This window comes from Melanotaenia boesemani, chromosome 18 (genome assembly GCF_017639745.1).
Source record: "Melanotaenia boesemani isolate fMelBoe1 chromosome 18, fMelBoe1.pri, whole genome shotgun sequence".
NCBI lineage: Eukaryota > Metazoa > Chordata > Actinopteri > Atheriniformes > Melanotaeniidae > Melanotaenia > Melanotaenia boesemani.
The window spans coordinates 31,053,836-31,065,553 of NC_055699.1; the positions used below are offsets into that span (position 1 = coordinate 31,053,836).

General features: G+C 42.7%; 1 protein-coding gene and 1 long non-coding RNA gene across 4 annotated transcripts in view; one reads left to right on the top strand and one right to left on the bottom strand.

The window, feature by feature from the left end:
* palmdb (palmdelphin b) overlaps positions 1 to 5,010 on the bottom strand; it is an 84,777-nt gene extending 79,767 nt beyond the window's left edge. For 2 of the 3 annotated variants that reach the window (XM_041968158.1, XM_041968156.1), the window contains exon 1: positions 4,862 to 5,008. The gene's annotated coding sequence lies outside the window, so the exon portion shown is untranslated. Of the gene's footprint in view, positions 1 to 4,861 lie in introns of all 3 variants that reach the window. The other variant, XM_041968159.1, reaches the window with a different exon arrangement.
* Positions 571 to 11,265, top strand: LOC121628856. Its single transcript, XR_006008285.1, has 3 exons — positions 571 to 757; positions 3,852 to 3,857; positions 11,255 to 11,265. It is a non-coding gene; the product is annotated as an uncharacterized LOC121628856 (long non-coding RNA).
* The last annotated feature ends 453 nt before the right edge of the window (positions 11,266 to 11,718 follow it).

Sequence of the window (11,718 nt, forward strand, 5' to 3'; positions counted from 1 at the left end):
CTCAGTCAGCGCACCTCCCTGAGCTCCAGCTCCAGTCAGCACGCCTCCCAGTGGCTCTGGGCCTCATACAGCGACTGTCTGGTTGCCCTCCGGGCATCATATTAACATCTATGTCTTCCAGAGCTCCAGTCAGTGCTCCCATCGCGCATCCCTGTGTTCCAGCTCCAGTCAGCGCGCCTTCCCAAGATCCAGCTCCTGTCAGCATGCCACCCGGTCCGGGTCCTCCTTCCATGACCCGGCCCAAGTCTGCTCGTCCTCCTGGTCGCCCTCTGGAGATCCGGTCCAGGTCAGCTCGTCCTCCGGGTCCTCCTTCCATGACTCGGCCCACGTCTGCCCGTCCTCCAGAGACCCGGCCCACATCTGCCCGTCCTCCTGGATGACTGCCCGTGCCAAATCTGCAGTGATCTTCCCCTTCTGCATCTTGTTGGTCTCGGACTTCCGTCCGTCCTCCTGGGCCGTCTGGAATCCGGCCTTTTTGGGGGGTACTGTTACAACCTCACCTGGCCAGGGCTGGTAGGCCTCCGGCAACTCATCTCAGATTCTCCACACCTGGTCTTGATCCGCTCACCATAATCAAGCCCAACCAGTCACACCTGTCTCCTGGTCCTCATATACACCAGCACCTCAGTCACTCCCTGTCAGACCTTAAACCTACGCACTTCATGGACTCACCCCTTCTCTGTTCCCGGTTCCTGTCCCTCCAACCGACTCCTTCAGTTCTGTCTCAGTAAGACCTTTACCTTGTATTCCTGACTTAGTCCAGACTAACCCTACTGGGGATGTTTGGGTTGCACTGCAGAAGACGACATATCTCACTTTCCTATCATCCACACAAGAAAATGCAAACCTGGATGGACATGAACACTGTGACATTAAATAAGCTTATCCAAAAAATGTGGGGAAAATTTGTGCTGTAATCAAAACTAAAGGTGGTCCAACAACATATTCGATTTTTTAGGTCTCTCTTTTTCTGTAAATTACAACTTAAATACATCTTATTGTGACCTTGGCTTTAACCCTTAAAGCCTTATGCATCATCCACACAGTTTCTGAGACCTACTGCATCATTTTATAATAAATACTTTGCTCCAAATCCTGCTGTATACAATCTGATACTTGTATTCTGCCCCCTTGTGGATGCCTTTGGCACTACAATAATTTTGACATAACGCATGAAAATAAATTTCTTTTCTTTTTAAAATACCAAATGAAATGTTCAGATTAAAGAAATGATTCTTTTCCCATTTTTATTGTGTCAGGTGTAAATTTCAGTTTATTTTACAAGATTGACTTCAATGCATGGAAAAAGGTCCAGAGTCTATATGTCACAGTTCGTCCATCCATCCACCCATCCGTCCGTCCATCCATCTACACTAACGCTAACCATATGTACCATATGTAGAAATAAAATCATTTTAATTATGAGAAAAAGAAAATATATTTTATTAACCCTCAAATTAAGTTTTTCTTAAAGGTAAGTTTGGTACCGGGTTGTAATATTAATGAATAATTTTAAGAGATTGATAATATTATTCAACTACAGTTTAAACTGTGGGACTGTTTTCCACTGTAAGGAGGATTCTTCTATAATTCTGTTTGTGTGAAACATCTGAGGACTATGCATGATCTAAGATGACATAAAACTTCAAACTGCATGAAAGAAGGAAGGAGAGGTGGGGATAGCAATCTGAAGGTCACACTGCTGGTTAGTTTTCCCACCTGTTGACACTATGGAGGTCTGATCCTGCATGGCTGAAAATAGAGTCACTGCCTGGCTCACAGCTGGACCAGCCTGACAACACATGCATGAGCAGCCTGCTTGTATCTCTCTAGTAGGTCACATATTGTTCCTTAAAAAGAAATGATGGGGAGAGAAAATCCTTCAACACACCACAAACACATTTTACCAAGCATGAAGATGAATTTAAAGTTAACTCCAATGGTTAAAAGAAGAGTCCGAAGGTAAAGGTCTGGTTTAGAAAACGCCAGTAATCCTGGGAAGTCTGACTGATGCAATGCCTGAATCAAGAACACCAGCAGGTAAATAAATAAATAAATAATAAAAAAAGAACACAAGCAGGTAAATAAATAAATAATAAAAAAAAAGAACACAAGCAGGTAAATAAATAAATAATAAAAAAAAGAACACAAGCAGGTAAATAAATAAATAAAACTGGCATATGGCAAAGCCAGCTCTGGTGGACGCTTTACTGTACAACTGTTAATTTCAGCTCTCAAGACGGCCAAAAGCTCGGTGGCAGGCAAGCAGCAGCCGTTTGGGTTGTTTCCATCATTTCGTTGGCCTGAATGTAGTGCAGATGATGAGGTCTACATCAGTGGTTCTCGACTGGTCTGGCTTTGAGACCAAATTGCTGTGACCCCAATCAATGATAATTTTCAACTTCTGAAATGTATTTATAGTTAAAATCTCAGCTTGTACAGAAATATCTGTGGGGAATTAAAAATACAACAACTGAGAAGTAGTTGTTGCTTTTACTGCTTCCAAATGTTCATGTGTGTGGAGGAACAACCCTAACAGAAACTGTAGAAAACTGTAACTCCGGCTGCATTTTAATCATTTTAATGACTTAACCCCACAAGCCAGATGGTTCATTCTGAGCCATCTGGGAAGCTTTCACTTTCAGAAAATACTTGGCATGTGATTGGCTGAACCATCTGTCAATGACCGTCCATCCCCGGCTGCCTTCAACCAATCACAACGAAATCATACCTCCTGGTAAAACCAAACGCTTTTCAAGGCTGGAGCAGGAAAAGGGACAGTTCTTCTTCTTTGTTATTTTTTTAGTGATGAATTCCCCTCCTGCTCTGATCTGACTGTTGCTAAACTAATGTTTTCTGATTAGATGCAACAGTCATTCTTCAACTGACTCTGAGACTGAAAATTTCATGATAATCCAGGTGTCTCTGAAGGAAGATTTGACTAGTTATAATAATATGCAGCAACTTCACAAGCGTGAGATTCCTTCTTCACTGAAAGCATGTTGTACATTGTCTGTGAGTTACTGTGTAACACTGAGTGATGCATCTCAGAGTTACAGTCATTGTCCTGCAGACTGGAAATGTCTCAGGACCGTGCCACTGGATGACGTGAGACCCTGATGTTTCCTTCTTTCTTTAGTTCCAGTAACCCCCTCTTGGTATGAACATGATTTCTGCCTTCATATGTTCGTCCACACAGAATAATAAATACAACCTCACAAGTCTTTCCCCATAGTTTCCTGCAGAGTTCGGGTAAAATCCTGACAGATTTTCCTCTCACTGGTTTTGTTATGATCCCACACCCTAGTAGCACAGCCATGACCCTGTTACCTTCCAGCATGTCTGGCCATTCAGCCGACGTCCTCCTGACTTCTAATCCCTGCTCCTCCTGCCTTAATCCCATCTCTTATGGATTAACAGTTCACAGACTACAGCATATGTCTTCGCTCTGTCTGCTAAACACCAGTTTATCAAGGTGAAATTAGCCTGATTAACATACAGCCTGCAGTAAATCCTAAAATGGAAACCACTCAGGCTGGTTTTATTGTTCCCTCCGACAGCATCCTTCACAGTGAAGTAACAAACATAACTCTTCTTGTTTTTCCATCCAGATGACCACGTGCTGTTAACTCAGTCCCGTCAGAGTCATTAATAAGTTGACTTCCTGAATATCTGCACAAGTGCTGCTGCCAGGACACTGGATGTCAGCGGCGTGGCGAGTCAGCTGATGGTGATGCAACATGTGGAGACGGGGACAAAGTAAACTAATTTAGACTTATAACCAAAGCTTGGACTGGGTAATATGCTACTGATTAGCATGTCATCTAGCAACACAGATTAAAGTAGAGGAGTACTAAGTGGATATTTCGCTTATTATTTCTATTTTTTCCTCTTTAGAGCAACAGACAAACTGTAAATGATGAATTGTCACTCTGGTTTTTCTTGACTCTCCATTTCCAGTGTAAATAGTATGAAACAGAGCTGACTTCAGGACGTCTGAGTGTACAAATCTAGTTTCAAGATGGGGATAATATACAGACAGGTGTCTTCTTTATTCATTGTTAGGTAACTTTGAGCATTTTTAAAACCATTAATTTACCGCTTGCCATGTTTTCAGTCTTTATTAAGCTAGGCTACTCATACCTTTTAACCACAGGAGTGTATCTAACTCAGAAAGAGAAACCTTTTCTTTTACAGGAAGTATTCGCTGGATTGTGTAAATCTGAATGAAATCTGAAGTTATTGAAACTACTTCATCTTGTTGAAGAGCAGCCGTGTGAGCTCAGGTGCTGATGAAGGAGCCTCATTAGCATCTTTGCTCCCTGCTCTGCCACATGTGCTGAAATGTTTATCTGACGATGATAAGCGAGAAGGAAAGGGTAGTGGGTGACTGCTTCTCTGAAGGCAGCCAAACGCAGCAGAGTGTGCGTGGGAGCCCGTTTGTGTCGATGTACATGTATTAATCACACCCACAGACATGCCCTGCTTACCTTCCTGTCAGGTTCAAATATCTTCCTAACTCTAATGTCTAAAGGGGAAACGATGACATGTTGTCCATCCATGAGTAAAAATACTTGTTAGTTAAAACCAGACCCCTGCTGGGATGATGCAAACAGCTAGCAGCTTAAAGGAATTAAAAGATTATGGAATGGAGAGACCCTTGTTCCTTATGTTATCTCCAAATGAACAAGTAATGTCTGGATTACTGACGGACGGTACCGACTATGTACTGACAGTAGTTTACTGTACTGTGAGCTTTGTCTGAAACAAGAGAAAATCTGTCTGTGAATCTGACATTTTATATCTCCTCATTTCTCTGGAGATGAAGCAAACAGCAGCAGGGAAATGAAGGTGTACTCACCCAGTTGGTGGTTTTTCCTCAAGCAGTGGAGTGGTTTGGAGGTAGAGCTCACTCTCACAGCTTATCCAACATACTGAGGTTGCACCGGGAGATTGTGTAGGCTGAGACACATTGAGACTGACTGGGAAGACTCTCTCCTTCCCCCCTCCCTCTCTCACTTTCTCTCTCTCTCTCTCTCTGTGATGCCAGGCCATGTGCCTGAAATACCGCTGCCAAACAAATGCTGCGACCACTCCCCACGCTCACACACGCAAGCACAGTTCATGCACACGCTGCTGTTTCAACACGTCTACAAAGATTTCTATTTCTGGTGAGATTTCTGACACTAGCCTCACATAAAGACAACAATCTCAAACTGTTCCCATTATAAAAGCTAATTTATATGGCCTGTGTCATTAAAAATGCCGTCCAGACAATGAAGCGTCTAACTTAACAAGTGGTGACCTCCAGGTTTGGGGTCTTTCTGGTCCAACCCTCAGCCTGGATTTCTCCCAGTCCAAAAACATACATGTTGGGTTTACTGGTGATTCTAAAGTTTCCCAGGAAGAATTTAGACGATTACCAACCTGGAAGATAATTTATAAATAATGGAGGGGTGGAGCTGCAGGTTGTTATAGATGATGGAGGGATGGATGGAGCTGCAGGATGTTATAGATGATGTAGCACTTCCTCATGATGGACAGAAAGACTTCCTCAGCTGTCTGAGGTGATAGAGGCGCTGCCTTGCCTTCTTCACCTGGGTGGAGGTCCGGTGTTGAGGGCTCGGTGGCTGGAGGTGGGTCTACCCACCTGCACCACCTGAGTTCTGTTTGACAGGAAGTCAGGATCCAGGCACACAGGTTGAGCAGCTTCGAGTGGAGCGAGTGGACTATAGTGCTATAGCATCCATCCATCCATCCATCTTCTACCATTTATCCAGAGTCGGGTTGCTTTAGCATAGTTAATGTATTTGTGAGGGAAATATTCCTGCTTATCGTACAATAAGGTGCAGAGAAAATTCAGCAGGTGAGGCAAACAGTAAACAGTACTGCCTCACCTCAAGGGGGCGCACTCACACCGACACGGTGTGTGCAGTGTTGCCAACTAATGCTGGGCTCACACCAAACGATTTTCACGATCGCAGACTAAAAACGGAAGTCTTTAGAAAATCTTAGGAGTTTTACTGGAGTCCCAGCGCCCCCGTCATCTCAGTCGTTGGGTGTAAGCTGGTAATCTGGCTGTTTAACGTCAGTCTTTCTCTTGGATCTGCGACAATATCAAACATGTTTGATTGATTGTTTCATTGTTACCAGTTCATTTACATACATATCACTGGTACAAAACAAACAAAAAACCCACCTCCACCAACTGGACAAACTTCAAACCTTCGTTCCTGTTTACATTCTATAATCTATTCAATCGATTTCCCTTCTGAATGGAAAATATGTCATGTGTTTTATGTTTTATCATAGTTTTTAATTGTTTAATTGCTTTTGATGTTTTATTAAAAATGATTTATGTTAATGTATAATTTGTATAATCTGCCCTTTGCTGCAGCTTCTTGGTGCAGCCGTTGTTTTAAATTGCACTTAGTTCTCAACTGATTTACCTGGTTCAAAAAATATATTACAAAGGCGGAACTAACCCAACAACCCATGTCTTAGACAATGATTGGCTTTAACTGGTTACATTTGGTTAAAAATATCAGACTTTTTATGTAAAGATTAGGGGTGGAACTCGATTAAAAAAACATGTATCTTATTAATTAGGGCTTTGTAATTAATTCATCTCAATTGATCAAAGTTGTATTGCATAACAATATTTGCAACAAAAACCAACAGTCTTCACTAAGTGTTGTTCCCCTGAACATGGCAGACAGCTAACGCTGATGTCTTAAGCTGGATGGTTTAATCAGTCAAAGTGTTACATTGCCAACAAAGCAGAAACAAAAGTTGCAACAATATACAATATAATGTTTCTTTGGTTAAAAACTCTTCCATTGAAGTATCGCATCAAAATGTTCTGACAACATGCAACATACAATCAAACATAAAAAAATTTAAGCTGCAAGCAGCGATGAAGGCCCTCGCATCTCTGGTGCCGCTCCGGCCTATTGTACCGCCCCATCAGCCGGCAACCTCCCTCCCACAGCACCACCGCTCTCGCCCTCAGATGTATGCCCATTCTTCCAGAGGTTTTATGCATTAACGGTGATTTTCCTCATGAGAGGATCAACTTGCACCTCAGTCTGACCAGTGATGATATCTGAAGCATTCATGACCTTGTTTCTTACAAACTGTGTTGAATTCTCACAAACCACAGCATGATTTTATAAAGAGGAAAATTCCACATGGCCACTAGGTGGCGCTATGCTCGTTTTTCATGTACAACCATGTTCAGGTTGGAACTCTAATGAGAACAGACGGCAGGGCTAGAGCCACTTCCTGTTTCATGGCGAATGATATAACCATCACAGGAAGCCATTTTAATAATGACGGTGCAAGAGGTCAGTCATATTTTCAACCATGAGTTCATGAAGGATGATATTAATGAGTTTGAATTGGTTTTACAGGTATTAAAGAATTAAAATGATGGGACTTCCTGTTTCCAGGGGGCGGGGCTTAGGACAAGACCAGAAGTAGTTGTATGTATCTGTTCAGGAGCAGACCTTTATTAATCACAGTAAGTGTGATGGTGATTGGATGAAAATTGAGGGATTTAAACTGATTAATGATGTCACGGCATCCCTTCCAACCTTGTCATGGCGCCACGGTCTCGCCATGCAGCGTTGAGCAATGTCCAGGTGACAACATCTGGACATGTAGATGTGGTCGACATGGAACAGAAGTGAAACATGTGCAGTTTGGTGCGGAATGAGTGTTGTATTTCAGAAATAATGGATTTGGTGCTTGATGCAGAAACATGAAAACTTGATGAGGCGCCGCTGATGAACGCCACATCCTATTACACAGTTTTTGATAACTTTTGACCATACATGCCTCTGAAGTGTTCAGACTGATTTTGAGGTAAATATGATAAAATCTGTAGGAGGAGTTAGATTAAATGCAAGGCAAAGAAACATGCAAAAATGATTCCAAATGTGACACTTTTTTCAAAATGGCCGACTTTCTGTTGAAGTTATCATATAGGTCCAAGAGGCGTTTTGTACATCCTTCCAAGTTCTATCAATATGCCGGATTTCAGCCATATCGGTCAATGTTGTGGGCGGTTCTGATCAATTAAATATTTGCAGGGTGCGCTATAGAGCCATATTGCAATTTGTCCAGCAATATGTCAATGTAGCTGAGTTCCTGGCCGGACCACACTCCTCCCTGGCGAGTTTGGTGGAGATCAACATTACAATGGGTCAGTTACAAGGACTTGTAACTGACAGTCATGGCACCGGACCACTATTCGCCATGGTTACGTTTGGTGAAGGAACTTGAGTTTTTTATTGTGCTATCATGAAATGGTTTGACCTGTTGTGAAGCACTTTCAAATGTGTAAGTTTCATTCCTGAGCAGAAGGACCCTGGTGTCTGAAAAAAAAGCACTTCCTGTTGATAGTGCCCCCTCTATGCCTTTTCTCCTATTGGAAAACTTTTGATAACTTTTTAAGACACATGCCTTCTGAACATCCTGAGCAATTTTGGTGGCGGTATGATGAAATCTCTAGGAGGAGGTAGATTTTAAACGACGTCAGTAAAATGCCAAAATGGCGACTTTGACCCAAAATGGCCGACTTCCTTTTGGTTTTTGGCTAATACTCCATGAGGATTTTTTGTTCCCCACAGCATTTAGAATATGTGTTGTGAATTTTATAAAGATTGATGACATGCAGTAGCGGAGCATCATAAGTAGGTGGCGGATGATTCAGTTGTGCCCGAACAGTCCCGAGCACCGCAAAATACGTAAATTTTTGCATTGCTTCAGGGGGGGTTAGGAAAAATTTGGTGAGTTTTTGTGCATGTTCAGGTCCCCTAAAATGCTATCAACTTTTAAGGAGAAAAATAATAAGAATATGGAAAAAAAAAGCTACAATTACAACAGGCCTTCGTACCGCCTTCGGTGCTCGGGCCTAATTACATGGCATGTGAGTTAAATGAAGCAGAATTATCTTAGGTTACACATTTCTCCAAGTGAGATTTACACTACAAAATGCAGCACTTTCCTGAACAAATATCCCAACAAACATGTTGTTCCAATGAAGATGGAACTTACAGACGATGTTACTAACTTGTGAAGGTATGGATGGCAACAGATGGGCACATGTGGCTGCTCCTGTCTGGATCTCAAGGAAAATGATGCTTTGGAGGAAGTGGCCTAATGGAAAGTGACCTCACTTTCTGTTTTGCTCAGATTAACAAAAACAAAGGCGTGGACTAATGCTGGGAGCCGGGACTGATGCTGGAAGCCGGGACTGATGCTGGGAGCCGGGACTGATGCTGGAAGCCAGGACTGATTAACCCTTTAAAGCTTGGAGGACCATCCCATCCCAGAATCCCCTCAGAAACAGGAAGCTCAGGAACTTCCTGTCCCTGAGCGAACAGGAAGCTCAGGAGGCAAAGTGGACCAGGGCTTGGACGCAGGCTGCTGGAGCACCGGACAGGACCTAGGTGCCGGCATGGAACGCTGGAGCACTGGAGATGACAGGAGACGTGGGCCGGGGCGATGGAGACAGAGGCCGGGGAGAGAGGAGCTGGATCTCTGTCAGAGCAGTGCTGCGCTCCACCCTCACCTCTTCCACAAGCTCAGCAGCATCCAGAGAACACAGAAGCATAGGTCTTGTAAGAAGCAGTTTGATGAAGTGTTCGGCCTCATGCCATCTTTCCCAGGGCACAATGTCCTCTGCGAGAGTGTCGAGAAAGGCTTTGACTACGCTTTGTGTTGCCATGAAGTCCTCAGAAGAAAGGAGGACCACGGGGTCCAGCTCCAGATTACAGTCTGCTGGGTCCATGGTTGATCCGGACTGTAGAAACAAAGTTTTAATTCCGAGAACAGACCTTACTCAGGACAAACCCTGGGAAAACACAGCTGATCTGCCAAAGGAAACTGAAACCAGGGGGTATAAATATACTGAGGACGACTAACAAGAAACAGGTGAAGTGAGTTTGCTGATTAAACCAAGTGTGCTGACAAACAGGAAGCAAGCAAAACAGAAAATACCTACAAAATAAAACTCGAAAGACAAAACTCAAAATAACAAGATATAAAACCCAAAACAAACCAGTCTGGTGTCGCCTCTCGTCTGATCTCTTGCTGTCTTTCTTTTCCTCTCTTCCTCTGATCATGGCTTTATGTGTTTCTTTGCTGAATCAGCCACAGCGCGCTCAAACTGGGAGGCGTGTTGATTTCCAGTTGGAGCCGTAACACAACATGCTGCAGCAGAGTGATGCTCCAGGCTTTCTCAACCTCGGGATGCTGCAGAACAAAAGCTGCATTTTATTTACAGTATTTCACAAAATAAAAGCAACATTTCTAAATTTTGACAAAGTGCAATTATGGCGTGTCCACTGAACAGCGTTTAGCGCTGTTATTCTGGTAAAAAATCTCGTCCCGCAAGGCTCCACTTTAAGGAGGAAGGAGATTTTCTAATTGGAAACGTCCAGGAACGTGTAAATGCATTAAAAGAGTTTTCATTACACTTTTGCGAGATACTTTTATATCGACACACCTGAAAAACCACCTCATGAGAGCGTATATCTTTTTGATCATATTTGAGAGGTTTTTGGAAATGTAGGTGTTTCTGCTACGTTTTTTATTGCGATATTTATGCTGTTCTAGGGGTAAAGGAACGCACCTAATGATGGCTCCATGAATGTACATAATAAATTTCAGTGTGGCATCATGAGTCAGAAAAAGTGAGGTTTAAATCCTGAAGGTTATATGCAGCTACCTTCTGTTTACTTCACCTGAAAGATGAAATCTCTTAGGAACTACAAATATCTGCCTGAGGAGCTTGTAGCCTCACTGCTAAGTAAGGCTACCTGAATCTGTAGAGTGTAACTTACCCCTGTGGTTCTCTTCTTGGCACAATTACAGTTGTTACTACGACTCATGGAAGCTTTTCTCTGGTGATCCACACATTTTGAAATGAGCTCATATGACAGCAGAATTTGTGTGTGCAGCGAGTAAAAAAAGGTAAAGTTAAGTTTTTAGTTTTTAGCCAGCTGCACCTCCACCATGGAGTCATATTACAGCCATGCATGGTGTGCTGTGTGGGAGTGTAGGCCTGGAGGGAAATTCATATATGTAGTCATATTATTTTCTTTTTCTATGTATGCTTTGATATTTCTATCAGTATTAGTGATTCTAAGCACTCATTTAGCATCTGTAAATGAGGACAAGCACTATATGCAAATTATTTTATTTGAGTTTGCATCACTAGACAAAATATTGATCAGTATATGATCAGAAGTGAATAACTGTGTGTAAGTTTAGCTTCCCATGGCTCAGATAGACGTGCATAGATGTCAGGTTTGACTTATAATTACTGAAACACATTACTGGATATAGCAGAGAAGTGTGGATGTCCACTCGTCTGCTTGTCATCCTCTTTCAGTCTTAAAACAGGTGAAACATTCCTGCTTTCATGAAGTCAGCAGCCTCACTGGAAGTTCTGGGCTCCTTATAGCTGAGCCCATCAGTCCAACAACGATAGAAAAGCTTCTCTCCTGTCGGGTTCCCTCTCTAATGCTTCCCATAAAAGCTTTAATTGGAGAGGCTGCTGTTGCCATAGCAACATTACTTTGAAATTTGCTCATTGTTATCCCAGCGAGACAACATGCCTACCAGATCTAATTTTTGAGAGAGTACATCCTGAAGAGGAACAAATCAGAGTACTCTCCTTTTTTTACCTTAACTGTTTAGAAAAAAATG